This window comes from Capsicum annuum, chromosome 9, assembly GCF_002878395.1.
Source record: "Capsicum annuum cultivar UCD-10X-F1 chromosome 9, UCD10Xv1.1, whole genome shotgun sequence".
Classification (NCBI taxonomy): domain Eukaryota; kingdom Viridiplantae; phylum Streptophyta; class Magnoliopsida; order Solanales; family Solanaceae; genus Capsicum; species Capsicum annuum.
The window spans coordinates 146,124,879-146,145,135 of record NC_061119.1 but is presented as its reverse complement, the minus strand read 5'-3'; the positions used below and the strand labels follow the sequence as shown (position 1 = coordinate 146,145,135).

Genomic DNA, 20,257 nt, shown 5'->3' with positions numbered 1-20,257 from the left:
AACCAAATCAAACCAATATACAGTTTGTTTTTTTATTTTGGTTTTAGTCGTTTTTTTTTGGTTTTTCGTTTTTTTTGGCTTTTTTACAATTATAATGTGATTGAAGTAAAAATTAAATGTTTTCACTAAAAAGATAAAAAAACAATGGTCATAGAGTAGTTCCAATAAAAATTAAGTTGACAAATTACTAAGACGTCTAAACTACTATCTCTCATAGTAATATTATGTGGATACCCAGTGGTTCAATTTCTAAGTCACCAGTCATAGTAGCTTGTCCAAAAGTTCCCTTCACATAAAATGTGAGCATACAAAAGAATGAAGTATTGGAGACAATTTATTAAAAGCTTAACTCAATAAAATAATTAACTATAACATAATTCCATAAAGAAAAAGAGAAAGAAGAGAAATCATCCAAATTACAACTTGATGAATGAAGAGTAAGAAAAGTAAGATGAAAGTAAGATGAGGAAATAATGAGAACTCTCTGAAAACTTGGAAAGTAAAATATAAAGTGAAGCAATTGAAGAGTTTTAGGTTTTTATATTAAAATTGGGCTTTGTATTAATTTGTTACTAATGGACAAATATTATAATTAAAGGCCAAGAATATATATCTATTTTTTGAATATAAAAAAGTAATTAGAAAGTAGATTATAAGTAATATTTTTTACGTATAAGAAATTAAAATTATATATGTATTATGTCGGTTTGGTTTGGGTTCGGTTTGATTTTATTTTTGCTAATACCAAACCAAACTAAGAATGGTCGATTTTTTTCCCCAACATCAAACCAATCAAACCAAACCATAAGTCGGTTTTTTTCCTCGGTTTGGTTTGATTCATCGGTTCGGTTTGACTTAGTGGTTCGGTTTGTACACCCCTACATGGGTCAATGAAGCATCTAAGAGTACTATCTAAAACATTTCTTTTTATACATAAATAGCAAACAACAACAACAACAACAACAAAAAACCCAGTGTATTCCCACAAAGTGAGGTCTGGGGAGGGTAAAATATACGCAGTCCATAGCGCTACCTCCAAAGAAGTAGAGAGGCTATTTTTGATAGACCCCCGGCTTAGAATAGAGAATAGTACACAAGGTCGTAGTAAAACATGAAGCAGGATGAATGACATAACAGAAAAAGGAATAAGAAATAATAAAATAGATATCAGAGAAATATGAAATAATAGAAATACGAGCAATTCGAAATAAAAAATAAGAGATAGGACACCCACCTTGTAGTAACATACACTCACAGACCAAAGACACCCACCACACCCAAACTCTCCTGACTAGAGGCTCCTACTAATAGGCACAGTCCTAGGATTACTAATCCAGCTATATAAGAGCTCTCCTAACACCTTGCTACAACCCACACACTCACACTAGCCTTCTACCCTTATCCGCGACCTCCACACCTTCCTATCTAGGGTCATGTCCTCAGTAAACTATAGCTGCTCCATGTCATGTCTAATCACCTCCCTCCAGTATTTCTTCGGCCTACCTCTACTCCTCCTAAAGCCATCCAAAGCTAGCCTCTCACACCTACGAACTGGGACATCCGTGTTCCTCCTCATCACATGCCCAAACCATCTCAGCCTTCCTTCTCGCATCTTGTCCTCCACCGAAGCCACTCCCTTCTTCTCCCTGATAGTCTAATTCCTAACTCTATCTCCTTTAGTAAGACCACACATCCAACACAACATTCTCATTTCCGCCACCTTCAATCGTTGAATGTGGGAGTTCTTGACTGGCCAACACTCTGCTCCATACAACATGGCCGGACAGACTGCCACTCTGTAGAATTTGCCTTTAAGCTTAAGGGGCACCTTCTTATCACACAACACTCCCGAGGCGAGCCTCCACTTCATCCAACCTGCTCTAATATGTTTAGAGACATCCTTATCAATCTCGCTATTCCCCTGAATCATAGACTCAAGATACTTAAAACTATCCCTCTTACAAACATCTGGGAATCCAACCTCACCACCGCATCGTCCTCTTGACTCGAGTCACTAAACTTGCATTCCATATACTCCGTCTTGGACCTACTCAACCTGAACCCCTTAATTTCATGGGTTTGCCTCCAAACCTCCAGTCTTTCATTCACACCCTCCCACGTCTCATCAATCAACACTACATCATCCGCAAATAACATACACCAAGGCACCTCACCTTGAATACTCCCCGTCAATACGTCCATCACTAACGCAAACAGAAACGAGTTAAGAGTCGATCCTTGATGCAACCCTATCTCGATCGAAAAATGCCCTGAGTCTCCTCCCGCCGTCCTCACCCGAGTTTTTCCTCCATCGTACATGTCCTTAATAGCTCCGATGTTCACCACCGGAACCCCTCACCTCCAAGCATTTCCAAAGAACCTCCCTAGGGACTTTGTCATACGCCTTTTCCAGGTCGATGAACACTATGTGCAAATCCCTCGTCCTTTCCCTATACTGCTCTACCAATCTCCTCACTAGGTGGATTGCCTCTGTCGTCAAACGACCAGGCATAAAACCAAACTAATTCTCCAAAATGGACACGACCCTCCTCAATTCCGCTCAACCACCCTCTCCCAAATCTTCATAGTGTGACTCAACAGCTTAATACCTGGATAGTTGTTGCACCTCTAAATATCACCCTTGTTTTTATATAACGGAATCATCGTACTCCATCTCCAAGCCTCAGATATTCTCGCAGTCTTGAAAATGTCGTTAAACAAATCAGTCAACCACCTTAAACTTGCTTCTCCAGTATACTTCCAAAAATCCACTGAAATCTCGTCAGGCCTCGTCGCTCTACCTCTTCGCATCTTATGAATAGCCTGTCTGACCTCTTCAACCTTAAAACGTTTACAGTAGTTGAAATCATGGCTCTCCTCCGAGCACTCCAGCTCCCCTAACTCAATGGCTCTGTCCCCCTCCTCATTCAAAAGTCTATGACAATACTCCTGCCACCTCTTCTTAATATGAACATCCTCCACTAAAACTCTACCATCCTCCACCTTAATGCACTTCACTTGATCGAGGTCACGACCCTTCCTCTCCTTAGCCTTAGCCAGCCTATACAACCTTTTTTTCCCGCCTTTCTCCTCGAACCCCACATACAAGCTCTCAGACGCTGCTGTCTTAGCCGCCGTAACTGCTAACTTAGCCTCCTTCTTTGCTACTCTGTAAACTTCCCTATTCACCCGCTTCTCCCCTTCATCTTTACTCTCAATCAACTTAACATATGCCCCCTTCTTAATCTCCACTTTCTTCTTAACTTCTTCATTCCACCACCAGTCCCTCTTATGCCGACCTGCCCAACCCCTCGAAACACCCAACACCTCTATAGTCGTCTCCGTGATGCAGCTGACAACCTTATCTCACATATCATCCACGTCCTCCCTACACTCCCACATCCCCAATCCCGCTACCTTCTCCCCTATCTCCCACGCACTAACTGGATCAAGCCACCTCACTTAATTCTGGGTCAACCCTCACCGGCCGTACTCTTCCTGCTCTTCTTGATAATCAAATCCATCACCAAAAGTCTGTGCTGGGTTGAAAGGTGCTCACTCGGAATGACTTTATAGTCCTTACATAAAACCTATCCCCTTTCCTAAGCAGCAGATAGTCAATTTGAATCTTGGCTAATGCGCTTCGGAAGGTAATCAAGTGATCCTCCTTCTTCGGAAAGCTCGAATTCACCACCACCAGCCCAAAGGCCCTCGCAAAATCAAACAGAGTAAGCCCCTCACCATTTCTATCGCCGAAACCAAAACCTCCATGCACATCATCATAACCTTCCGGTAAAACCCCAATGTGCCCATTGAAGTCCCCCGCTATGACAATCTTCTCCGAGCTAGGCACGCTTCTCACCACCTCGTCCAATGTCTCCCAAAATCGCGCTTTCACCTCTTCTTCCAAGCCCACCTGCGACTCATAAACACTACACACATGCAACGAAAACCCCCCAATGACCAACTTAATCGTCATTAGCCTATCACTGACCCTCTTAACCTCCACCACCTGCCCTCTAAGCTCCTTATCCACTAAGATGCCCACTTCATTCCGACGCCTCACTCCAAAATGGACACGACCCTCCTCAATTCCGCTCAACCACCCCCTCCCAAATCTTTATAGTGTGACTCAATAGCTTAATACCCCTATAGTTGTTGCAACTCTGAATGTCACCCTTGTTTTTATATAACGGAATCATCGTACTCCATCTCCAAGCCTCAAATATTCTCGCAGTCTTGAAAATGTCGTTAAACAAATCAGTCAACCACCTTAAACCTGCTTTACCAGTATACTTCCAAAAATCCACTGGAATCTTATCAAGCTCCGTCGCCCTACCCTTCCGCATCCTATGAATAGCCCTTCTGACCTCTTCAACCTTAAAACGTTTACAGTAGCTGAAATCATGTCTCTCCTCGGAGCGCTCCAGCTCCCCTAACTCAATGGCTCTGTCCCCCTTCTCGTTCAAAAGTCTATGAAAATACTCCTGCCATCTCTTCTTAATGTGGACATCCTCCATTAAAACTCTACCATCCTCCCCCTTAATGAACTTCACTTGATCGAGGTCACGACCCTTCCTCTCCTTAGCCTTAGCCAGCCTATACAACTTTTTTTCCCCACCTTTCTCCTCGAACCGCGCATACAAGCTCTCAAACGCTGCTATCTTAGCAGCCGTAATTGCTAACTTAGCCTCCTTCCTTGCTACTTTGTAAACTTCCCTATTCACTCGTTTCTCCTCTTCATCTTTACTCTCAATCAACTTAACATATGCCCCCTTCTTAATCTCCACTTTCTTCTTAACTTCTTCATTCCACCACCAGTCCCCCTTGTGCCGACCTGCCCGACCCCTCGAAACACCCAACATCTCTATAGTCGTCTCCGTGATGCAGCTGGCCGCCTTATCTCACATATCATCCACATCCCCCCTACACTCCCACATCCCCAATCCCGCCACCTTCTCCCCTATCTCCCGCGCACTAACTGGCGTCAAGCCACCCCACTTAATTCTGGGTCGACCCTTACCAGCCCTACTCTTTCTGCTTTTCTTGATAATCAAATCCATCACCAAAAGCCTTTGCTGGGTCTAAAGGTGCTCACTCGGAATGACTTTACAGTCCTTACATAAAACCCTATCCCCTTTCCTTAGCAATAAATAGTCAATCTGAATCTTGGCTACCGCACTTCGGAAGGTAATCAGGTGATCCTCCTTCTTCGGAAAGCTCGAATTCACTACCACCAGCCCAAAGGCCCTCGCAAAATCCAACAAAGCAACCCCCTCACCATTTTTATTGCCGAAACCAAAACCTCCATGCACATCGTCATAACCTTCCGGTAAAACCCCAATGTGCCCATTGAAGTCCCCCGCTATGACAATTTTCTCCGAGCTAGCACGCTTCTCGCCACCTCGTCCAATGTCTCCCAAAATCTCGCTTTCACCTCTTCTTCCAAGCCCACCTGCGGCGCATAAACACTACACATGCAACGAAAACCCCCCAATGACCAACTTAATCGTCATTAGCCTATCATTGACCCTCTTAACCTCCACCACCTGCCCTCTAAGCTCCTCATCCACTAAGATGCCTACTCCATTTTGACGCCTCTCACTCCCTGAGTACCACAGCTTGTACCCATCCACATCCCTAGCCTTAGACCCTACCCACTTAGTCTCTTGAACACACGCAATATTAATCCTCCTCTTCTTAAGAATCTTCACCAGCTCTACGAACTTACCCTGGAGGGTCCCTATGTTCCAAGACCCTACCCTCAATCTATCTTCTCTCGTCGCTCGCCTATCTCTTCCACCCTGGCCGAACCAGCCCTAACACCCGACCTAGATCCTACGCCTCCCTGCCCTCCCTCTTTACCCCTTCCAAAACAGCCCCCAACCCCAACACCCTCGGACATGACCCTATTCCATCAACAACCCCCACAGCTACTACTCAATAATCGAAACAAAGCCCTAAAAAGATCAACAAACAGACAAGCAAACAAAGCAATTGTAGGAAAACAGCAGGCACACACAAAAATACACTATCAGGCCTAGCAGCTAGAACAACACAACAATATTTACTAATAAGCGAACCAGGCACAGCTATAATCACAAGAAACCGAAAAGAAAAAATTCAAAGAAACTAGACTGTAAAGAGCAACTAAATAATAAAGTTCGGATGTCACCGGGGTACTCCTGTGCGTGCTGGTACGACAATTTTGATGTCAAAATTGGTTGCCGGAATAGAGTAGCCGGAAAGAGGCCGCCGGTGCATCGTCGGGATGTCGCCGGAGCTTCTTCTTGGTGTTGCTGGAAGCTAGTTGCCAGTTGACGTCATACCAACTGTTTTAAATCGGTGCTGAACACTTCCGCCGTCGCCGGAGTCGAGCTGATGGAAACCCTAATTCCGCCGTGATAATAGCGACGAGAGCAAAACGAATGAACGACTTACTGTTGATTGAAAGCTCAAAAACTTTACTAGCCATGTTGCTCACTAGTGCTGACTCCGAATCTACTTGAAGAATAAACATACTCCATATGCATCATCGATTATCCCCTAAAAGGTGAGACGAGGCTATACATACAAAGAATAGTGCATTAATCAGCATTCTAGATCATAAAGCATAAAAAACATTTGATTTTTATATGCATGATAAGTTGGAGGTTTGGAGACAAACCCTAGTCTAAAAGGTTTAGGTTGAGCAGGACCAAGACAGATTACTTGGAATATAAGTTCAGTGATTTGACGGATGAGCTGACGTGGTAGTGAAGTTGGATTCACAGGTCAGGGATAGCTCACAGGTCAGGGATAGCTTCAAGTATCTTGGGTCTATGATTCAGGGAAATAGAGAGATTGACTAAGATGCCATGCACCGTATTGGTTTAGGGTGGTTGAAATGGAGGCTCACTTCAGGAGTCTTGTGTGATAAAAAGGTGCCTCCTTTGCTTAAAGGTAAGTTTTACAAAGTGGCAGTCCGACCGGCTATGTTGTATGGAGTGAAGTGTTAGCCAATTAAGAACTCTCACATCCAAAAGTTGAAGGTGGCGGAGATGAGGATGTTGAGATGATGTGTGGACTTACCTGAATAAGTAGGGTTAGAAATGAGATTATTCGAGAGAAGGTGGGAGTGACTTCGTGGAAGACAAGATACGGGAAGTGAGATTGCGATAGTTTGGGCATGTGATTAGTAGGTGCTCGGATGCCCTGGTATGGAGGTGTGAGAGGCTGATTATGGATGGTTGTAGGCGGGGTAGAGGTAGGTCGAAGAAATCTTGGAGGGAGGTGATTAAGCATGACATGGAGCAGTTACAGCTTACGGAGGACATGACCCTCGATGGGAAGATGTAAAAGACGCGAGTTAGGGCAGCGGGTTAGTGGGGAGGAGTGCTTTGTTTGTATCTGTGCCGTAGTTTCTTGTAGTTTCTCGTAGTGTTTTGGTGATATTTGTTATTTCGAATAGATAGTTTATAGTATTCCTCTGCGGATGTCCTGTTTCTTTTATTATGTAGCGAAGTGTTATCCCATTTTGTTTGTTTTTATGTTTTTTTTGTTTGTTATACTGTTATCTGTTCTGAGCCGGGGTCTATTGGAAACAACCTCTTTACTTTATCTGAGGTGGTAGTATGGACTGCGTACACTTTACCCTCTCCAGATCCCACTTTGTGGGAATACACGGGGTATGTTGTTGATGATGATGATGAATCTGTCATTAGAGCTAACCCGCTGTGTCTTTGAAGCTTGTAATTGACATGTTGGAAGGTTCAAGCAACAAGATGCATGCGTAATAACATCATTCTTTGTGCCTCCCTATAAGTATTCAAGTCAAGCAAGTCCTGAAATATCTTGTAATACTCTGATGTGTCGAATACTGCTAACTATGAGCTTCTTCTGAAACCAGTCTCCTAAACTTATAAATGGCTCAGACCTATCACCTATGTCCTCCCATTGAGTCGTAGTACACAATCATCATTCCTAAACGTATAAATGGCTCAGACCTATCACCTATGTCCTCCCTTTGAGACGTAGTACACAATCATCATTAATCACAAAGGCAGAACTCCTACAATTTTGAATGAACTCTCCAAACCCCAAAGGAAAGGGATTATTGTACTATCTTGCCTTAATATGCTCAACTAGAAGCACTCAGTATTGTCAAAGGTGCGCTAAAAGCACGCTTAAGCCCTAAAACAAGATGCAGTAGACCCCTTTAGCGAGCGTTTTAGTGTCGTTATCAAGGCTCTAAGGCATACTTCTCTTTTCCAAGGAGCATAATCCTAAAGAGATGACACTAAATAATTGATATTTCACTTTATCGTAGTTCTTTTTTCAATCTCTGTCTGTATATTTGTTATCCATGCTTACTGATACAGTCAAATTATAGCTTGAAATTAGTGCAAAGTGATCGTGGTCAAATTATAGTTACCCTATAGGTTGGGCTCGAATCCCACATGGAATAAGGCGAGAAAATATTTACTTAAGGTGGTTAATTTACTTTACTTTCTAGCGAATCTTATTCCTTAAAGATTTTTAAGAGTTTGTTTGACTAATAGAGTACTAACGTAAGAATGCTTGGTGTCAATCAGTGGATGTAAAGACCAGGTTTTTTTCTATTGGTTAACCACAACAATATACTTCGTAGCAGGTTGTTTGAGGTGAGCTATGATCTCTACCCTATCATCCTGTATTTCCCAATAGTTGAATGACATTTTTATCAATAAATTTTCCATACATATTGACGTGATGAACAATACTGATCATACTTAGCCAACTAAGTTTGTCATATTCCTATGTGAACTATTTAGCAAGGGCTAAAGCCTTGAGTTCTTGATGATTAATTCTTCCAACCCTAATTCACTTTTCCAAGTAAAATTAGAGTATATGGCTTTGACTAACGTTTGCAACCACTAATCTTGTTTAGAATAACTAGAATTAAACATTCACTGCTAACCTACTATTTGTAATATTAAAGCTTGCTTAGCCTTAAGAATTTCCCATCACTTGGTTCAACAACCACAGAGAGAGGTTTTGTTACTCATAACAAAAGTAAAACAAAACACGAATATTGAATACATAATACTTGCGTAGAAATAAAATTGCAAAGAAATCGTGGTCTTGAATTCAAAGGAACATAACATAATAGCAAAGACCAAGAGAAAATCTCAGAGACTGCATTCTTACTTGATCGCTACATTGAAACATGGGGACACTATTTGTAGACACTTAAAAACGAATTCTAGTACAACTGGGAAAGGTCCCTCGCTACACTCCATACGGACCATACTGCAGTGTTATGGGCATGTCAACTGTACTCTCAAAAGTCAATCCCAAAAAGTCCAGATATTATGATGGTTGTTACGGTCCATGTGTCGCTAGTACGGCCTGTCCATTTGGCCGTCACTAGGACTTTCCTCATCTCGCAACTATTCTGTCTACGAAACAGCGGTAGCCTTTACGGTCTGCCCAAGAGGTTTATGGTCCGTCCAAGCTTTCGTCACAGACTGGAAATTTTCTGTACTTTCTGCTTAGCACATACGATCTCTGATGTGGTCCGTCCTCTTCTACTACGGCCAGTACCCACTCAAATATTGCAATACTTCATGTTTTTATCCACTGAGCCTGTTCTTCCTGAAATACGCAAAAACACATCATATAGCACAAAACACGCATAAGACTACAAAAATTCTATGTTACAAAGTATCAGATGTGTCGTAATTTTCGGCACATCAATTCTTATTAGGTGGAACCCATCGATAGACACCTAATGTTGGCATGACTTTCACTTAGACACCTAAAGTAAGCCTTGTACATTTTAGACATCCGTAGTAGGCCTTCGTTGAGTCATTTTGACACTTTTTGCTGGCTTGACACATTGTGTGCGCTGCACGAATTTTAAGTGCGGATTTCTTCTTTTGTGAAAAATATATATTTTTTCCTTGTCATTCTCTCTCTCTGCCACCTACCCACCTTCCACAACCACATTAATTCTGGGAAATCTTACAAAAACATGGAAGAACAAAACAAAAAGAAAACCATCACACTAATTTTGGGAAACTTTACAAGAACATGAAAGAAAAAAATACGAAAGATTGGAAGAAAAAGGAGAGAACAATCTATCATCTTGGTCGGAACTTTGCCTGAAAATCACTACTAGGAAAATACTCCTCCAAACCAAATCTACAACTACTATTTGTTTTTTCATCACTTGTGCTTCTTCAAAATTGGATTTCATTATGATTTAGACCTTTGGCAATTTCTTGCACAAAGTTTTCTAAATGTCACAGGCTAATGTTTCAGCACATTCCTCCCTTTTACTCGTCCGAACTACCGAAAATGGTATGTCAATACCCTCCGTTATACTATTGGGTTATAAATGTCCCACCATCCAACTTTTGGTACATATATACCCTTAAGTTAGATGTTGAGACATGTGTCATAATTTCAATGAATTAATCCAATTCTCCTAAATTATTTTACACCCGCCTGATACCTGACCCACTACCTAACCCAACCCAACGAATTGGGTGAATTTCACCGCCAGCCTCGCCGGAATGGCTTAAAAGCCACTGGAAGAGGTCAACCGACCACTGGACCTGGATCATTACGAACGCAACTCCAATGCGCACAAAACCCATCTAAAATAACTCTTGATTCAACCTACAACTCCATGAATTTGCAAAACAAATTTGCGATCTCATTTGCAATTTCGAAGGAGGAACTGAGCTGGGCAGAAAAAACATTTCTTTATCAAATGCTGGTTTGATTCGAATAGATTCACCTATTGAGAATGATTCATCATCCTCCAACCATCCTACACAAAATTTCGACTAATTTACCCCCGCCAATTCGCAAATATTGCATTGATATTTGTACAGTCTTTGGCGAGGTTCGAGAGGTTACTGAAGTTGCACCTCTTGGTGCACCCACTGGTAAATATTCCACCAATTCTAATGCATCATCCACCGTCGGTGAAAACTCAACTGACAGTGATCTTCTCAGGGGAGAATCAATGTCAAAATGTGAACGATGAAGAGATACAGCTTCCAATCCAAGACCCCTAATTGACGAGCACTGCAACTTGTTGAATTAGAACCCCTCTGCTCTACTCGAAGCAGCTGCTTCAGTGAAAAATCATCTAGCTTAATTCTATTGTATTCGAAGTGGTCAAAATTGCTTTGAAGAAACAACTTTGACATTATTCCAATGTTGATATTTGAAGCTTCATTTGGGTCAGATTATGGGTAGGGGTGTTCATGGATCGGTTTGGGTCGGTTATTGGTCAAAACCATAACCAAACCAACTTAGTCGGTTTTTAAATTTCTAAAACCAAACCAAACCAAATAAAAAAATAACCGTCGGTTTGGTTCTTGTCGGTTTAGTTCGGTTTGGTTCGATTTGGTTCGGTTTTTTCGGTTTATAACTATAACTAATGATAAAAGTTGAAAAAAAAAATCCAATCTAACGTATGAGATGTTAACCGAGTGTTGTATCTCAACGGTGAAACTAAGATGTCAACTGAGTGTTATACTTCGGCAAAGCTATGAACAACACCATATGAACACTTCTAAAAATATATTTTAAAATTACATTTAACAAAATGATATGATAAACCCCCCAAAAGGTGAACACATAAATTTCTTACTCAACAAGGTTAAAAAAAAGGTTAAAATTAATGATTGTCTATAGTCAAATGAATCTCAGCTATAAATTTCAATATGCAACAAGATATTATTTTCACAATTAGTATCATTTGTCATTCAAAGTGCGAAATTCACTTAGAATTTCATAAGGTACTATTAACTAGATGAAGAAATGACTTAATGTGTTACGACTAAAGTTAAATCATGATTAAAATATAAAATGTAACAAATATTTATATTATATTTATGAATAATACATAAATAATTATAATATATATATATATATATCGGTTCGGTTTGGTTATTTTGTCGGTTATTTTAGAGTAAAACCAAACCAAACCAAATTAGTATTGGTTTTTTAAAATTCGAAATCAAACCAAACCAAATCTAACCAAATATCGATTTTTTTAATCGGTTTGGTTTGGATCGCGGTTCGGTTTGGTTAAAAACCAAACCATGAACACCCCTAATTATAGGTTATTTTGGGTATTGGTTGGGGCAAAATAAATGTGTCTTTAAAATTAGTGTCAACCCTCCACATGTCTATTTTAAAAGTGAAACCTGGACACTTTACGGACAAGGATTTATAAATACCACAAGTTAGACGGCAGGGGCACAAACAACCTAAAAGTATGACGGAGGGTATTTACATACCATTTTCCATAGTTCGGGGGTATATATGACCCTTTTCCAAAAATAATTTGTGAGTTATATATGTCTTTTCAATCACCATTTTCTTTATCTTTTTCAGATTTGAAAAATACCATCACTACCTTATTCGCCAGGACAAATGGAGATCCACCATTATCGCCACTCTCTTTCTCTCTCCCTCCTCTTCTTCTACCAAAACATATTTTATCTAAAATTAAGATTATCATCCCAAAAAGAAAAAAGATAAGTTCATTGAGAAAGGGACCCGATCTGGGTTTCTTAACTTTTTCCGGGTGAACTTCATTTTTTCCGGTAGGGAGGGGTTCCTGTGGATGGAAATGAGTTTTCTAGAAATGTTTTTTTTCTCTTCTTTTATTATTAAAATATATTTTTTTAAGAAATAGTTATATAAGCTTAAATAGTTTTTCTTTTTTACTTATAATAAATTTTTTATTATTTTTGTGACCCAAAGTGCCATGTGTCCTCTTTTAATTAGTGATCATGCCACGCCACACACGAGTGTATTACACACTTTGTAGTTATAGCTGATTGTCAAAAAAGTGTCAAAATGACATAACACGGGGGCCTCTACATGTGTTTAAAATGTACAAGGATTACTTGAGGTGTCCTAAGTGAAAATTCGTGACAACCTTAGGTGTCTGCAGATGGGTTCTGCCTTGTTATTATTAGTCTTGGACTACACATACATATCTATATTTTTCTTGATTTGCACCTTTATTTAGTAAAACCCTCAGTTTATTCGAGTTTTGCGCCAGAAAGCCCAACTGACCTTAGAGTTTTTGCGCTTTCACTGTAACAATCCTTGCAAGTGTCTTATCTGACCTGTGGCACAAGTCTATCCCACGGTTAGCATTACTTTTTTCCTAAAATACCCGGTTAGTCGAAGTCTGCAAATTCACAATTACAAGTCACACATAAAATGCTATATTGGCCATACCGCCCATAGGCTTCTGGTTCAAGGATCTACTATAATGCTCGCTTTCTCGGGATGATACATAGTGACATCATGGTACTTAAGCAACTCAAACTACCATATATTCAAGTTCGTTTTGCTTAAATTGTAGCGTAAACTTTTGTGCTGTGCGTAGATCTCATACCTTTTCGCCCTACAGGCGGTGACACTATTTTCTTAAGTACAAGAACCACCGTCTCAAGTAGCATGAGTCTATTAGTTCCTTCTTGTGGTCCTTCAACTGCCTGGAAGCATATGCAAACTCTCTATTATTCTGCACCAAGGCACAAGGCAAGCCAACTCGAGAAGTTTCACCATACTCCATGAGAACTCCTCTACCCATAGACAAAGTCAACTCAGGAGCTGTAGTCAATGTAGCCTTGAGCTTTTGAAAACTCACTTCACAATAATTAGATTTTGAAAAGTGAAACATATTCCTAGTTGATCTAAAAGCTTTTAACTTGAAAACTACTCCACGACATGGCTGTACCTAGCTAAACTTAGGAAGCTATATATATTTATAAGCATATTAGGTATCGACCAACTCCGAACTTCATCTATCTTCTTAGGATCGATCAACCTTGATCCCCTCTATGGATACCACATGATCTCGAAACACCACAAGCAGAAGTCACATTGTGACCTTGACATATAGCCAATGTGACTCAATAACAACAAAACTATCTTTAGATGTTGCACGTGCTTTTCTCGGAGCCAAGAGTATACCAAAGTGTCATTTGTGAACACAATACTAAAGGTGTTAGGGAACGGTTGAACACTTGGTCCATCAAGTCGAGAAGATGTTGGTGCATTCGTCAATCCGAAGGACAACATTAAAAACTCACACTGACTACAGAATTGCCCTAAAACTTATCTTTGGGATGTTTGGCCCTTTTATCTTCAATTGTTGGTGTACCGAGCTTAGTTTACCTTAGCAAAGAGGGTACACCCCATAACTTGTCAAACAAATCATTCTTGTTCTTTATGGTAGCTGTTAGATTGTTAATGAGCATATATTTATACTTAGTGTCCTATATTGGACAAGCGTGTATGTACTCATTCATATAAAAAGATATAGAATTTTCGTTTTAGCTCTTCAATTCAGTGGGAGCCAAGTTATACTGTGTATAAGCACTGTATCCCAGGCAATGCATCAATGCCATACTCTTTTCTCGCAATTAGGTAGAACACCAATTAACCTTTAAACACACCTATGGAAACTCGTTCGCGACTTGAATTCATTTCAAGAGTCAATGACTCTATTGTAGTGTTCCTAAGGTTAGCTAGATATGTTGAACTTGTCTTCCCTCAACATACATTGAACCTTCATATAATAAATAGCCTCATTTGTGAACAACTGAGTGGATTCCCTCTATTTAATTCTGGACCATTAAGAATAGTAAATCTGGTGTCTTTGTATGGACATCGAGTGTAGTACATCACGGAAACGATCAATTCATATCCACAATGACCTCCATCTCACCTCTGTTTAGCCGTAACAAGCTGCAGGTGTGTTTCGTCCCTGAACTGTGGTCATACATGCCCATTAGGCGAGGTCGTTAATAGCAGACTCCCTACTTGAGTCAAAACCATAACATGTAAAAACTAAAGTTCCTTTATTTGTGCTCAACTTCCATGTCGTCCAACCAACATTCTTGTAAGATAAGATACTGCAAAAGTGTATATTTTATTCATAGAATTGTACAGTATTTATAAGAGAAAAGTAAGATCACAATGAACTAATCAATCCCTGATTCTTGGGAGATTCTTGAATCAAAAGATTTCCCCTAATCTATTTCCTAAAATAAAAAATAGTATATTTTCTTAAGATACATGCTATCCCATATTTACAGGAGCTAATTACAGTTAATCTGTTAGCTGATTTGTAGAGCAGATTTGATTGAAATCTGCTAGTCATTGTGGAGCAGATTCTGCCTCAATCTGCCAGCTCATTCGACACTCCCCCTCAAGTTGGCATGTAAATATCGAACATGCCTAACTTGCTAACAAATGACTCAAAGGTAGTTCTGAAGAGGCCTTTTGTGAAAATATCTGCTACTTATTCAGTTGTTGGAACGAATGGGATGCACACACTTCCATCTTCAATCTCTTCTTTAATGAAGTGTCTGTCCACTTTAACATGCTTTGTTCTGTCATGCTGAACTGGATTATGAGCAATGCTTATGGCAGCTTTATTGTCACAGTACAACTTCAGACTTCAATTACAAACTCTTACTTCTCGGTCTAACTTGGACTAATCCCTTAGCAGGCAAGAAATTCCTACTAACCAGATAGAAAGTAAGTTTCCACTCATTACCAAAGCGCTGTCGCACCTCTACTATTTTCGGCGTAACAAGGTTTTAGTCTTTACGAGGGCAACCCCTATCTAGATTCAATCCCAAGGGTCAATCAAGCCTGAGTTCCTGCTTTCAACGAGACTTTCTTAGCTTGTCAAACTTTCTTTCCTTCACCAGGAAAGTTATCCGGTAAGCAAGATCTTTGATTGATGTGCCTGAATAAGGTTGATCAATGGTAGCTGCTTGGAGCTTTCTCTATACCTTAATTGAACTGCCCCGCTCTTAGCTCGAGCTCTTGCTTAATGAGGCGTCCCTTGTTTGCTCTTGGATTGGAGTAAGCGGCAATCCTTACTGTGAAAGCAGACACTTGGGCTGGAATGCTCTTTTATCATGTAGATTACGTGGTCGATTACCTGATTGCACTAGTCTCATAGCCATCTCTTTAGCATCCCGCCATTCCTTTTGGCAGGAAATCTAACTCATTCTAAGGTAGAGCTCTTAGAGTCCTACTTAAAGTTAAAAGGTAGTTCTTTAGTTAAAGCAAGGAGAGCAGAAACTGATGGAAAAAAACCTATGTCCTTATACGGGATGGGAATAAAGGCTACTAAGATCGGAACTCACGACCTAAGTGCTAAGTAACCAACGAATGGGGATGCTAATCTTATACAGAAAATACCGCTATCTAAAGTAACCTTGCAGGGGGGCTTCTATAGCATTCTAAGATCTCAATACGAGAAAGAAATTAGACCTATAACCTTACTGCAGTGGCTTGTAGACTTGCTTTGCTGCGGAAAGCTCAAGTGAAAACCTATTAGAACTGTGGGCCTTACCCGTCTACTACTCGACCTTAAGTAACTACAGTTAGGAGGATCTATCCAATAGCTTAATGACTTGCTTGGGTCATCTAAGAGGTAAGGCCTCCTCCGATCGACCCTAACTTTCATTATTGAGCTAAAGGAGTTCCCTAGCCCTTTAAGTTTACACACTGATCCCTCTATGATGGCATTCTTCTTCCTCTCCGACTTTACGATATTATCCTTGCTAGTACAACTTCATTGGCAAACTCATAGGTCTTCTTAGTTCTTTCAAAATATCTCTTAAGCCACAACATTTCACAAATTCCATGTGCCATGAATCGATACTCAGTCTCAACACTACTTCGAGCCACCACGTTTTGCTTCTTACTCCTCCATGTTACTAAATTTCCCCAAACAAATGTACAGTATTCGGACGTAGACCTTCTATCAATAGAAGAACCAACCCAGTCCGCATCTGTATAAGCTTCAACACTTCTTTGCTCATTCTTTTTAAAGAACAACCCTTTTCCAGGAGAGCTCTTTAGATACCTTAGGATTCGATACACAACTTCTTGGTGTTCTTCTCGTGGAGAATGCATGAACTGACTAACTAGGCTCACAGCAAAGGCAATATTAGGCCTAGTATGTGACAGGTAAATCAACTTCCCTACCAATCTCTGATATCGGCCCCTATCAATTGATTTCCCATCCATCGTAAACTTTAGATTCGGGTCAATTAGAGTTTCAACTGGTCTACAACCACTCATTCCCGTTTCTTTTAACAGATCAAGAACATACTTCCTTTGTGACACTATAATTCTTTGTTTCGATCGTGCAACCTCTATGCCGAGAAAATACTTCAACGGGCCTAAGTCTTTTATCTCAAATTCTGAGGCAAGACGCTCCTTTAGGTTTTTAATTTCAGCCACATCATCTCCCGTGAGGATGATATCATCAACATACACTATAAGAAATACTATTTTTCCTTCTAGTAAATGCCGAGTGAACATTGTGTGATCTGCTTATCCTTGCACATATCCTTGCCTTTTCATAAATTGAGTAAACCTTTCAAACCAAGCCTTTGGAGACTGTTTTAGACCGTAAAGAGATCTTCAAAGTTTGCATATCTTTGACTTGTACTTCTCTTCAAAACCTGGTGGGGGATCCATATAGACTTCTTCCTCTAGTTGCCTATTCAAGAAAGCATTCTTCACATCCAACTGTTGAAGAGACTAGTCAAGGTTTACTGCGACTGTCAACAGAACTCTAATTGAGTTTAGCTTAGCTACTGGAGAAAACGTCTCAAGATAGTCAATGCCATACGTCTGTGTGAACCCCTTAGCTACTAGGCAGGCTTTATACCTTTCCAAGGATTCGTCTGACTTGAATTTAGTGGTGAACACCTATTTGCAGCCTATTGGTCTCTTTCCCTCAGGCAAATCTACAAACTCCTATGTCTCATTTTTTTCAAGAGCTTGCAATTCCTCCAAAATAGCCCACTCGGGAACACGTAGAGCATCCTGCACATTTTTTGGGATCTCCACACTAGAAAGTTGTGAAGTAAAGTTAGAATAACTAGGAGACAACTTTTTATAGGAAACAAACATAGAAATAGGATATTTAGAAACATTTCTAACACCTTTGCGTTTTGCAATAGGTAGGTCCAAATCTGACAAGGAATTAGAAATAGAATTAGTTGGAAGATTACCTTGAATTCCAGGAAGGTCTTGCGGAGGTGACTTTTGATAGTGTTAGGATCGCCGGTCTCTTTTTCTTAAGTTCGGTTCCTTCTCAAATACACTTGTATTTGTTTTGTTTGTTCTCTGTTTTCATTTTTATTTTTGTCATTTGAAGGCTCTACAGGTTCAATATCAAAGTTTTTATCATTTAAGTCACTTACGTCCCTATCATCTCTCGAATCACTGTCCTTTTCATCTCTTGCATCGCACCTATTCATATCTTCTCTAAGATCCCTCACATCAGTATTTATTGTAAAATCTAGCCCATCATTTGCCTGATATCTAGTTTCCTCAATATCCCTAGAAGACGAATCTTCACCTACGTTGTACTTCCCCTGAAGATGAGCAGTAAAATAGAGTTGGGATTCAAAGAAAGTTAGATCCATTGTGACAATTATCCTCCTCGACTGAGGATCATAACACTTATATCCCTTTTGATTTGGAGCATATCCTACAAAAACACACTTCTTAGGCCTTAGTTCAAGTTTACTGCAATTATGAACATGAACAAAGGTTGGACACCCAAAAATTTTCAATGGCAGATTTGTAGTTAACCTAGAACTAGGAAAACTCTCTCTGAAAATGTTAAAAAGGGGTTTTAAATTTGAGAGGACGAGATGGCATCCTATTAATAAGATAAGTAGCAGTCAAGAGAGCCTCTCCCCAAAGGTTTGTGGAACCCTCACTGGTAAACATTAAGGCCCTAGTTACCTCTAACAGGTGCCTATTCTTTCTTTCTGCTATGCCATTTTTGTTGAGGTGTATTCGGACAAGAGCTTTGGTGTACTACCCCAGTTTTTCTGAAAAAACTTCATAATTGTTCATTAAAAAAGTCCCGACCATTGTCACGTCGAAAAATCTTTATTTTCTCATTAAACTGTGTTTCCACCATTACATAGAAAGTCTCAAACACATTTTTAACCTTTGATTTGTCCTTCAATAAAAAAACCCAACTCAGTCTAGTATGATCGTCTATAAAAGTTACAAACCATCATTTTTGGGACATTGTTGAAATTCTAGATGCTCCCCAAACATCACCATGAATCATTATAAACGGTTTATAAGACTGATACTTTTGAGAGGGAAAAAACGATCGGTGATGCTTAGCCATTCACGAAATTCACACCGGAATAAGGACGGATTTTTATTTTCAAATAACTTTGGTAATAAATATCTTAAATAATAAAAACTTGAATGTCCAAGCCTATAGTGCCAAAGCATGACTTTATTCAAAACAAAAGTAGAGTTCAAACAAGTAGGATTTAGTTGTAGAGAGTTGTCCCCGTTGTCAAGAAAATAAAGACCTCCATATTCTCTAGCACTGCCAATCGTCTTCCCTGAGACCTTTTCCAGAAATTCACACAAATTAGAGTAAAAAATAGCATGACAATTAAGAGAACGGGTTAATTTACTGACAGAAACCAAATTACAAGACAATTTGGAACATGAAGAATATCATGAGGTTTGAGGGATGGTGGTAGTTTAACAGTTCCTTTTCTAATGATTGCGAAGAAGGAACCATTAGCTATCTTGATTTTATTATTCCCTGCGCGGGAACTTCCAGTCATGTGATCAGTAGCTCCTGAATCTATGATCTAAGAATCATTTTGGTTGGAGTTGGCACTAAGAAAAGCAGATGGTATGATACCTGTTTCATCAAAAGAACAAGAATAATTAGAAGGATTTGGTGCATTTGCACGGAACTGGGGAGATTGAAGGAGTTTGTGCAGAATCTCTAGTTGTTCCCTTGTAAATGGAGACGAATTTGGAGGAGGTTGCTGCTCCTGCTCAAAATGTGTTGTTTGGAGGGCTTGACTATGTTGATATTGGAAGCCACGATTATCAACTCCCTCCTGCTTCTAGTTTGGTGGTTTCCTATGAATTTTCCAACATGTTTCACGGGTGTGCTAGTGTCTTTTGCAATGATCGCACCATGGCTTTTTCTTTCTGTTATCTTCATTTTTCACTGTCACAAGAGCTGAAGAGTCTATAGCAGGTTTTAGTTTAACATTTAAATCAGGTTTTAACATAAATTTCCTCCTAATTTCTTCTCTGAAAAGGTTTCACGAAGTGAGGGAAGAGGATTTTTTCCTAGGATTCGTGAGCTAACCTCATCAAACTCCCGATTTAATCCTGCTAAAAAAAGGTAAACTCTCTCATTTTTCCCTTTTTT

General features: G+C 39.9%; 1 protein-coding gene across 2 annotated transcripts in view; it reads left to right on the top strand.

Moving 5' to 3' along the window:
- Positions 1–20,257, top strand: part of LOC107842424 (peptide chain release factor 1, mitochondrial) — a 36,580-nt gene that overhangs the window by 1,942 nt on the left and 14,381 nt on the right. The gene's annotated exons all lie outside the window — the stretch shown is intronic.